This window comes from Protopterus annectens, chromosome 2.part0, assembly GCF_019279795.1.
Source record: "Protopterus annectens isolate FY-2018-M chromosome 2.part0, PAN1.0, whole genome shotgun sequence".
In the NCBI taxonomy this organism is placed as follows: Eukaryota; Metazoa; Chordata; order Ceratodontiformes; family Protopteridae; genus Protopterus; species Protopterus annectens.
The window spans coordinates 1,305,206,541-1,305,218,677 of NC_056728.1; the positions used below are offsets into that span (position 1 = coordinate 1,305,206,541).

General features: G+C 44.9%; 1 protein-coding gene across 1 annotated transcript in view; it reads right to left on the reverse strand.

Moving 5' to 3' along the window:
• Positions 1-12,137, reverse strand: part of NSUN7 (NOP2/Sun RNA methyltransferase family member 7) — a 1,092,683-nt gene that overhangs the window by 421,547 nt on the left and 658,999 nt on the right. The gene's annotated exons all lie outside the window — the stretch shown is intronic.

A 12,137-nucleotide genomic window follows, 5' to 3' on the forward strand; every position in this document is an offset into this window, starting at 1 on the left:
AAGGGGGGAAAAGTATACAGAAGACCCCGGGGCCAATCGAGTGTCTCTGGGGGGAAGACCTGGGAGAGGGAAGAAGGTGAAGAAGTCTGGGCATTTGCTGTTTTGAGGGGTTGCAAAAAGATCGCAGCAAGGCTGACCCCACCTCCTGAAGATTTTTTCCACTACTAGCTGGTTGAGAGACCACTCGTGGGGCATGAGAATGGCTCTGCTCAGCCTGTCCGCTATGACATTGGACTTCCCGGGGGATATGCGTTGCTACCAGAAACCGTTGAGAAGAGATCGCCCACTGCCACAGTTCTGAGTGCTTCTCGACATAAGGGGTAGGACCTGGTTCCGCCCTGCTTGTTGATGTACCACACTACAGACATATTGTCTGTCTGAATTGCAATAGTCCCAGTGGGTAGAGAGTCTTGAAGGGCCTGCAACGCTAAAAGTACCGCTCTCATTTCCAAGACATTTATGTGCAGGTGGCTTTCGAAAGGCTGCCATGTGCCCTGGACTGTCCTGCCCTGAAAATGCCCCCCCCACCCGATCAGGGAGGCATCCGTTGTCACAGTAGCCACAGGAGGAGGAAGGACAAAGGGTCTGCCCTGAAGAACCTGAGGGGAGACCATCCACCATGAAAGGTGCCTTTTGCATGACTGAGTGATTAGAATGCTGTGTGACATTGGAAGCTGTTGAAAGGACCGCTGGGAAAACAGCATCCATTGCAGGATCCGCATGTGAAAGCGAGCTAGGGGAAATAATGTGATAGCTGCTGCCATGAGACCTAGGGTTTTTAGTACGAATCTGGCCTGGACTTTGCTCTCTTGTAGTAGGATTTGAACACGATCGCGAATGTCTGAAATCCTTTGTACAGGCAGTTTTGCTGACAGTTCCACAGTGTTTAAAACGGCGCCTATGAAGGTAATAGATTGACAAGGCGACAAGGCAGACTTTGCGGAGTTTATAGAGATACCTAGCTCATTGCAAATTTGGAGGGCATAATCTCTGGAATGGAGTAACTGACGCTTGGTGGTGGCAGTAAGGAGCCAGTCGTCTAAGTATGGAAACACCTGGAATCCTTTTCGTCTCAGGTGAGCCGCAACCACTGCCATGCATTTGTTAAACACCCTGGGGACTGTGGTGAGGCCAAAGGGCAGGGCTCTGAATTGGTAGTGAATGGCTCCCAGCTGGAAGCGGTGAAACCTCCTGGAGCACCTGTTCATTTTGATATGATAGTACGCATCCTGAAGGTCTATAGAGCACATCCAATTGTCCTGACCCAGGAAGGGTAGAATGGACTGAAACGTGACCATCTGGAATTTCGTTCTTTGAACAGACTTGTTCAGCCTGCTGAGATCCAAAATAGGCCTCCAGTCCCCTGTCTTTTTTGGTACCAAAAAGAACTTGGAGTAGACTCTGGATCCTTGCTGGTCTGCTGGGACTGACTGGATGGCTCTTTTTTCTAGCAGCTTTGAAATTTCTAGTGTTGCTTGATCCCTCAGACCGGGTGGAACGTTTGGAAGGGGCCCTTTTGGCGGTTGTGGGGTATGAATAAAGGGAATTTTGTAACCCTCGGATATGATCGACCATACCCAAATGTCTTGCTTGAGGGAATGCCAGGCTTCTGGGTACAGTGATAGTCTTCCCCTGACTGCCTCCGAAGGTGGGACAGTCGGGCAGCTCCTCAGGGGTGCTGGAAGGGTTTGTCAGAGAAGGATTCTCTGCTACCCTGATTCTGTGGACCCCCCCCTGCCCCTCGGGCGGCATCTATTATTGTTCCCTCCTCTGCCTCTGGAGGGAAGCTCATCACGTGCATCAGGCAGTACTCCCTGAGGCTTGCGGAACCACATTTTCCCACCTTTCTGACCCTTAGGTTATGGTCTAGAAGGGGTAGAAAAACGGACTCCTACGGCAGAGAGTCTTGCCTTCCTGCTCGCACCTGCTCAATGTATCCTTCACTTGAGGTCCAAACAAGGCAGAACCATCAAAAGGGGTGTTAGTGAAGGACATGTTGAAGGGGTCAGCAAAATTGCAAAGCTGCATCCAGGCATGTCTCCTTAGAGCAACGCCTGTGCCTGCAGCCCTACTCGCTCCATCGGCTGCATAGGAAATGAGCCGCATGGAGGAGTTGACAATAGAGTTTAGGGTCCCCAGCTGGGAGTTGATCTTTTCCTGAGACCCCGCAGCTGATGGGTCCTGTAAGGTATCACCCAGTTCCTTGAGAAGGTCTCTCTGGAGACGAGTGAAATGGCACAAATAATTCAGCGACTGCATAGCAAAGGTCGCTGAGGAAAACATCCGCTTGCCATACCTGTCCATAGTCCTAGATTCCTTATTAGGAGGATGGACAGGTACTGAAGGGTCAGCCAACTCCTTTTTAGTGGCCGCCGCCATCACCATGGCATCAACAGGGCGCCCTTAGTTAGAAACTGCTTGTCAGAAGGGGCTGTAATAAATTTTGTAGGCCTCCGGGGAGTTGGTTGCATAGTATCCGGCGCCGTCCATGCCTTTTGAGCAACCACATCCATGAGTGGGTCGAAAGGTGGAGACACGCAGGAGGTGGAAGGGCGAGAACCGAACGCATCCAGGTACACCGACTTGTCCTTAGAAGGGTTAAGGGCAGACTAGTTTCCCCTCTGCTTAAGAATCTCCAGGATGTCAGAAAATGAGACATCCTCAGAGGGGGACCTTAGGGACCCTTCTGAGTCATCCAAGTCAGTGTCCGATGTGACTGAATCAGGGGAGTCTACATACTTCCTCTTGCATTTTCTCTTTCGAGGGGGCTCCCCTGAAGGATCAGGGGAGGCCTCGGAAGAGGAGGATACACCCAATGGGGCTACCTGTAGCGTCGGTTCTCCACGCTCGGGATCGGAAGAGCGGGTAGAGACTGTAGCAGGCACCATAGAGGAAGGAGCCGAAGGAGCCGACCGTGGAGCAGGCACATGGGCCAGCACACTCCTCATGACCTCAAAGGCACCCCTATCAGGCAGGGAAGGGGATCCCCACTCCAAAGAGACAAGGACTCCTCCCGGCACCGAGAGGGACGGCTCCGAGGCCGATGTCGGGGCTGAACTCACCTGTGCCGAAGCTCCGAGAGGGAGAATGGGGTCGGACAAGGGTCCAATGCCACTCGCTCCCTCGGAACTGACAAGAGAGTCCCGGCGCCCGGATCCCTCCAAGGATGGAACCAAGGAAGAGATCGGAGCCAACGAGGGAGCCGAAAGGAGTGGTATCGGCTCCAACGTTCTGACGGTCCCGACCCCTACGATCTCCAGCTCTGAACTCAAAGGGAGAGTCGGAGGAGGAATCGAAGAGGGAGTAGTGAAAGCCACTGCCTGATGAGGAGGGCTATGCAACATTTGGGCCAGTGCCTGCGACTTAAGTAGTCTGCTAACCACCCTCTCGAGGTCATGGTCCGACAGCCTGGAAGACCGAGAAGAATGGGACTTGTGACTCCGCTCTGATAACAAGGGGGACTTCGGAGCTGAATGGACAGATTCCAGGGAAGGAGATCTGGAACGCTTTCTGCTCGAAGACGTCTCCGACAGCAGAGTCGGAGCCGACTGAGGCCTCGAATCATCGGTTCCAGCGGGAACCGATTCAGTGGTAGTAGTAGCACCGCTCGATGACGGCTCCGAACATGGAGCTGACGGTTTGGCGGGCTTGGATGGTTTACCCGACGAAGCTTAGCCGGGGAACCTTCAGGCTTTAACAAGCCTCTCAAAATAAGTTTGTTTCTGCGTTCCTGCAGGACTCTTGGACTGAACGCATGGCAGACAAAACAAGAGTCCAGCAGGTGCAGAGGGCCCAAGCAATATACACAAGAAGTGCGACCGTCTGTCAGAGACATCTTCTGACAACAAGAGACACACTTATTGAAGCCCGAGACCTTGGTGTCTTTCGACATCCTGAAACAAGGATGACGGGCAGAAAAAGACAACTCTGGGAGGTCTAGTCACAATCAGCCGAAAAACACACACACACAAAAAGGTTGTAACAGACCAAGAAATACACAAAAAACCCTACACTTATTAATACAATTTAACTAGGCACACACATACATCTACAGACAAAAAAAACAAAGGGATTTGCTAGTACAGAAAAGTATGGAAGAAGTTTGGCCAAGGGCCTAACTATTCAGTGAGAGGGAAAACTGTATAAAAAACTACCTAAGAGGGAATCCTAGACAGGGATCTAAAGGGTAGTAACTATAAAAAACTATCGCTAAGATTTTAACCCAAAAAGCTGACTAAAAACAAGAAAAATATTAATACAACCTGGAGCTGGCAAAAAGACGCAACCTCGTAGCTGAAGCGGCAAACGAGATCTAGGTATAGCACGCTTAGCATTATGGGACATAGGATAGCCTCGAGCCGGTAAAAATAGCTCTCGAGCTTTAGTAATAGGCCGAGTCGGAGCCGAGGATCGGCTCCGAACCCATCCAGCAAGAATGAAGGTGAGATTGACAACTTAACATAAAGCTTTACCTCCAATCTGGAAGCTAAAGGAGGTGATAATGGCAGACAAGCAGAAAGAGCAGAATGGTTTACCTTTGAATGATTGAATACCACTTCTGCGATGGGCCGTTTCCATGAACCGTAATGCCGAAATACAGACAACATCAAAGGATCAAATGTCGAAAATGGTTTGCTGGAAAACTATTTCTGACATTTGATCCATGTGTTTGAATGGCAAAAAAGCATTCGCTTATTTGCCATTCAAACACATGGTGAATCAGCATAGTGGTGCTATGCAGTTGTACTTCTGACGTTTTGCACGTCGTACATACGGCGTTCAACAAAATAAAGGTAAACCGAGCAGAACAGTGGACTCTGGAATGTGACAACCCACTATTAAGTAATTCACACAAGTAAGAAAGCACTACTGGAATGTCCATGGAAAGTGGATCTAGACTTCTAGAAAAGCACCAGACAGAAAATTTCCTCCATTTGGAAATGTAAGACTTCCTAGTATTGGGTTTCCTGGCCTCCTGCAAAACCTGATTTTTTGGCTTGTCCTGCTGAATTTTCAACAAGACTTTCTGAATGAGATGGAAGGGGGAAGCATAAAGAAACATCGCTTTCCATGAAAAGGAAAGGGTGTTCACCTTCCAAGCCAGAGGATGTGGGAGTCTGGCACAAAATAGAGGAAGCTGACTATTTTGAGGGGAGGCAAAGAGGTCTAGATGAGGAGTACCCCACCAGTGAACCAGATCCAGGAACACATCCTTTGGAAACATCCATTCATGGGAGTGTGTCATGGACCTGCTTAAAGTGTCCATCACAGAATTCTGAGCAGAGGATATGTAGACAGCATGAAGGATTACCTTGTACTGAGTTGCCATTTCCCATGCCCCGAGAGCTACTGGTGCCACCCTGTCCATTTTATGTACCAGAGAACTGTGCTGTTGTCTGTAAAAATCTTCAGAGGACCTGGATGAAAGAGAGGATGAAACGTTTGCAAAGCCAGAATCAGAGCCCTCATTTCTCTGATGCTGATGTGCTCCCTCTTCTGAGATGGAAACCAGAGATCCTGAACTTTCCTAGAAGCAAATGTTGCCTCCCAGCCTGTGTCTGAGGCATCTGTGAAAAGCTGCTGAGAAGGCTGGGGCAAAAGAAGAGGAAGGCCTGGATTCAGAGAAAGCTGCTGAATCCACCAGATGAGCTTTGTTTTCAGGCATGGGAGTAGAGGAATCAGAATCTCTAGAGGGTGGGCATGCTGAGATCAGTTTGTCTTTAGGAACCACTGAAATTTCTTCAAGTGAAGCTTTGCAAAGGGCAGCTTGGGAATCATGGAAGCCATGAACCCAAGCAGTCTTAGGAACTCCTTGACTGAGACAGAAGGAAGATGCAGAAGACTTTCCATGAAGGAAATAAGAGTGTGAGCCTTGTCTGTTGGTAGGAAAGCCATCATCAGATCTGTCCTGAACCTGCATCCTAGGAAGATGTGATCCTATGAAGGAGTCAGAGAGGATTTCTTGAAATTTATTGTGAACCTCACGTTCTAAATGAGATGAATGGCCTCTAGAAGATTTTGAGACAACTGTTCTGAGTTGAGAGCTAGAAAAATAAGATTGTTTAGATACGGATATACCTGAAGCCCCTGGACCCAACTGTTCTGAGTTGAGAGCTAGAAAAATAAGATTGTTTAGATACGGATATACCTGAAGCCCCTGGACCCTCAAGAAGGAAATGGCAGGAGGCAAGCACTTTGTAAGTACCCTTGAGGCAGTGGAAAGACCGAAATGCAAGGCAGAGAACCGAAAGTGCAAAGAACCCACTGAGAAACGCAAACATTTCCTGTACTGAAGATGAATGTGAATATGGAGATAAGCATCTCTGAGGTCCAAGGAAGCCATGAAAGACTGAGGAGAAATCAGGGGAAAGAGCATCTGTAGGGACAGTATCCAGAAAGACGGCACTTCCAGGAAAGTGTTCAAGTGAGAAAGGTCAAGAATTGATCTCCAACAGCCATCCTTTCTTGGAACCAGAAACATATTTAAGTAAAAACCTCTGCCTCTCTGATCCAGTGGAACACTATGAATAGTGACTTGGGAAAGAAGCCGAGATTGGAGCTCTGGTGACAACTCCAGCTGATTGGAATGGACTGTGAAATTCCCATGAAAGGAAGGAGATTCTTCCACATCATAAAATATCCTTTCTGGATGATAGCTAGAACCCAGTAATCCTGAGTGATCTTTGCCCAGGCTGGAAAAGAAAGAGAGAGGCAAAGAGATAGAGGAGTATGACTTGGAAGAGGCTACTGGTAGTCACAGATAACTGGACCTGGCCTGAAAGGGCTGTTGTGTTGGAGGAGGAGTCAAAGCAGAGGTTTTTGACTGAGGAGGTCTCCTAACTGATTTCTTAGACCTAGGAGCAGATGTTGATGCAGAAGAAGAATAACCTGGTCTCCTAGTAAAAGATGTTTTGACGAAAGTTTCTATGAAGTTTAGAAACAAGAGAAACAAACAGGTGCTTCAAGTCTTGGAGCTCCTTCCCTTTTTCTTGCAAAGTTTTAAATAAGTCTGCAGCTGCAGAACCAAAAAGAGCAGACTTGTCCAAAGGAGCATCATGTAATTTTGTATTTATAGCATCAGATAATTGTTAAAGTCTCAGCCATGAGTGTCTCCTAAGCACAGAGGCAGATGCAGCAGCTCTGGAAGGTACCTCAGCAGCATCACAGCTGTACTTAATAGAATGTCTAGCTACTTAAGAAGAGGCAGCCAAAAGAGACAGGACCTGTGTTTTGACCTCAGAGTCTGGTAAATGAGCAAGAGCTTATGAAGCCTGAGAAAGCAAAGCCATGGAATACCTAGACATATAAGCCTGGTAAATTAACTGCTCTGATAGCTAAAGTGGAGGAGGTGTAAACCTTCTTACCCAATCTCTATAGAATTTTACTTTCCTTATCAGATGGTAAATTTCTGGCCAAAGGAGACAAATGTGAAGATTTATCAGAGGCTATGGAGACAACAGCTGGATCAGCAGAGGGACATTTAAAGAGAAAGCTGCAGTCATTCTGCATTTTGTAAAATCTATCTGGCCTCTTAGGGGCAACGCCTGAGAATCTGGAGACTTAGAGGAGGAGATAAAGGCATCCAGGAAAGCTGGAAAACTGAAAGGACTGGAGGCACTGCAGAGGTAGAAGAGACCTCCATTTGCAGAAGGTCATGATATATTTTCTGTTCATCAGAAATCTGGGAACAATCCCATTTGAAAAACTCCCTCATTTTATTAATGGTCTCTCCAAAAGAAATGTCTTCAATCGGGAAATCCCCCCATTAGATTCCTCCTCGAGTGATGCATATTCTAGAGAAGATGTAATCTGGGTATAATATGCATGAGAGTCTTCATCAGAGCAAGAGTTCTCAGAATCCGTAGAAAGAACCTGAGTCCCAATAGCCTGTATGAAGAAAGGAAGAGGGACAGTAAAGGAAGGTTTCAAGGCCGTCAAGGCCTTAATAAGACCCTGGGAAAAGGCAACCCAATCAGACTGTGGAGTAGAAGGAATACTGGGATGTTTGTTTTTTGTTTTTTTCTTTACATGTCTTTCTGCATGAGGAGATGAAGAAGAAGCCAACGTAGGTCTAACATGCGGATTAGTCAGGGAAGGATCCCTAGTCGAAACAGCAGGAACATTCCCGGGGCCCACTAGCACTACAAGCCATGGTGCCCCCATTCCACCTGAAATGGATGTTTGCATTGCTCGGACATGCTGGGATCCGATTCTTTGGCAGCTTCCACAGAGGTACCCACAGAAGAACTGGACCTGACCTCCAAACGTACCACTGGGTCTTCACTGACCTCAGGGGATACATTGGAGGTAAGAGGCACAGCAGAACAGTTCTCAGGTCTTTGTTTGCACACCTTCCTCTTCACACTCGGCTCTGCCGAAGGACGCCCGGAACTCTCCACAACATCTTTAGACAGATGTTTAAACTGCTGATTTTCCAGGTAAAGATTTAAAGCCGAATGTTGGCTATGTAAAGTTCTAGGCACAAAAGCCTGACAAATGGAACAGGATTGATAGTCGTGACTAGGCCCTAAAAAGAAAAGACAGAGGTCATGGCAATCTTTATGTGGAATTTGCCTTCCACACCTAACACTTGCCCTTCCTGGATGGCATGAACAATAATAAATGGCAGTAGCAATAAATCCCCAATGGGGCACTTATCTGAAGCTGGCAGCAGCACACAGAATCTGACTGCAGACCATATGCAGGAGTCAACTTTCCAAATGGCAGCAGAAAATTTCTGGGGATGGTACGTGTGGACTCCTTTTATGGCTGACATTGACGTCCCACATACTGGCATTGGCTAAAAGCTGTTGTATACTAGCCAGACGTCAGGTCGTAGGGAGGAAGACAACCCACACGTAAAGAATACTATAAAACTGAATAGAAGGACATCAGTATATACACATATAAACAGATATGAGGACTTCTTGTTTGAAATGTTGGCACTTAAAATGCCGAGTGCTGACAAGCTGACAAAAAAAGACTGAAAACACTGGAGAAGAGTGAATCTCAAAAATCACTTTTCTCCTTAAAACACCCCCTTCCATATGGGGCAAGCCCCCTTCCAAACTTATATATGCCAACTCCGAGATTGCCATACCTTGGAGAAAAGGGAATACTCTGAAAAACAGCATCTTGGACTTGATATATGTAAGTTCTATCTTTTAGCCATTCAGTTTCTGTATGTTGGAACTTGCTCTAGTGGGTCTCGACATTTCAAATGGTTACTATATACACACACATGTATATATATATATATATATATATATATATATATATATATATATATATATATATATATATACACACACACACAGAAATAGATATATGCATGTATCTATGAAATGCATTCATTTGATGATAAAAACTCAAAAATGAAAATGTGTCCTTTTCCCACTCTTTTTATGATCCCAAAGTTGGTATGTAAAATTAGCAGGGTTGAGTGGGGGCAGGGGTGTTGTCCCCTGCACTGAATAGGTTTTCAGTATTTTGGATTTTCGACAATCTGTATTCAATATTTTTATCTATATTTATATCTACCTATAAATATATGTGTACATGTATACATGTATGCATAGATATAAACTGCAAGAACCACCAAGCCAGGATAGAGCTGTCACTGTCTGATATCTTAAATATCCTGTAATGGAGGCCCAAGGGATATACGCAAATGATCCCCTAAGGACATTCAGTACATCAGTTACACGATTTATGAAAGCTCATGTCTTTTTACTAAGACTTTGTGGATACATTCAAGCCAATAAAGCCAAATCCCACTAGCTGGGAACATGAATGATTTGGCCTTTTTAGTGACCTCATCAGCACAATATAAGTGGATTGTTTGGGTATACTTTACGAACACAGGACTTAAAAACAAGCTTGATAACTATAAACATTAAGCTGCCTTCAACATATCCCAACTAACATCCAAATCAAAGAATAAAAAGTCATACAGATAAACCATTCTTTAACAACTGCAAGAAAAAACAAGGCAAGCTATACTTTTCACTGTGCAATAACCACAGATGGATCATGGTCAGGGCCCTAGGCAGAGTAACAGTAAAGGGCCCTCCCTCCAACCAGTTCTAGTGCCAATTACTTCTCTGTTTCTCCCCAATTGTCATAAACACTTTTCAAGCCTGTTAGAGTACATACAAGTTCTTCTTTACTTTTACAATGATTATAGAGATTTGTATTTAATTTAAAACTTTTAATTCAAATTTTATAACACAGACATGGGTAGTTATTTGCTAAATAAAATAAAACAGTTTCACATGGAAAACAAACTTAGCATGAGCTACAGTAAACATATCTCCCTTTGAAGCTCACATTCATTGAAACATTCACTGCATCTGGCCAGTGGTGATGGATTAAGTGTACCTTGGGCCCTGGGCTATTTTCAAACCATGGGCCCCTGTACATATTTCTTGGACACTGCATATGTTCTTTGACTAATCTTCTTGACTGTTTTAAATTATACTTCTTGTATAATACAGCATCACTTATCAGAGCACATTTTAAATTTGTAGTTTTGAACATTTTTTCCAGTAAGCACTGAAGCAAAATGTATAAACCAATAATGACAATTTATTTACTTATTTTTATTTATTTTATTTTACATTTGTTGACCGGGATAGTCTGACTGGATACATGTCCATTTTCAGTGGAGGCCCGGGGAGAAAATCTCCAATTACACAGATAAACATCACACATATACACAGATACACATCACACATACGAGCCATGTATACTTAGAAAGCAAGTAAAGTGTGGCCCTCAAGAGGGACTCACAAGATTAACAGAGTGTCACAGAATACAAAGCAAGTAGGTTACAACAAACATTTGTTATTTACAAAGTATGTAAAGTGTGGCCCTCATGAAGGGACTCACAAGATTCACAGTGTAACATAATATACAAAAAAGAAGGTTACAGCAAGCATTTATGAGCAAGAAATGAATATACTACTGTTTAAATAAGGAAGTAGATATGGGCATTAATCAGAGTTGGCACAGGGACAGAGTCAGTGGATTTTAAAATACTGTTTGAGGCCTTTTTTGAAGAGACTTAGAGAGGGTTCAAGGGTAAGGTTAGCTGGAAGTGAATTCCAAGTTTATTAGCTTTGTGTGTTTGGACCAACAGCTTGTTGGATGAGCGTAGCGGCCTGGAGTTACTATATGGTTTTATGATATTTTTAAGAGTGGGGGTATTTTCTGGTTGGTTAAGAATATTGTGCGCTACTACTAGCTGACTGAACTGAAGTAAGCTTGGTAATTCTAGCCACTCTAGGAGATTGAGGTTTTGACAGGGATGTGTCCTATATGTGGAACTGGTGGCGAATCTAGCAATATGGTTGTAACAGCAAGAGAGCTTGCTAAGTTCCAATTTGTTCAGGTTGGAGAGTATAGGGGAAGCATATAGAAGGGTAGAGAGTAGATGTGAGCGGGCGATTGCGATCCTAGCTAATGGGGTTAGAGAAGGTTTATTTCTATATAATGAGTCAAGTTTCTTATTAATGGTTTTGATAGTTTTATTGACATGCAAATCGAATTTGAGATTATCTACTATTACCCTTAAGAGCTTAGTATGGCTGTCCGGGGAAATAGAGGTACTGTTGTTCAATATTATAGAAATGGAAAGTGGGGTGGACCTACTAGTTGGGGTAAAGAGTAGCAGTTTAGTTTTGTTAGGATTCAACAGAAGACAGTGATTAGACAGCCAATTTTAAACTGTGTTAAATGTATTTTGGGTTAAGGTTTGCAGGGCTGATGGGGAGGAGGCCATGCAGATCAGGGTGGAATCGTCTGCATACTGGATGCAGGTTGCTTCTGGGATGGCAGTGTGAAGATAGAAAAGAGTAGAGGACCGAAAATAGAGCCCTGAGGAACTCCAAGGGTGAGAGGTAACAGGGTGGACAGTTTGTCCTGCCATAATACAGCTTGCTGTCTACCACTCATATATGATAGGAACCACTGTATAGTATGGTTGTCCAGGGGAAATAGATTTCAGAGAGTGGATGAGTAATTGGTGGTTGACCATATCAAAGGACTTTGAGAGGTCTAGAAAGAGGGCTGAAGACAGCATATTATTATCCCTGTTTTAGTATATAACATTGGTGAAGGAAAGGAGGGTGAAGGTG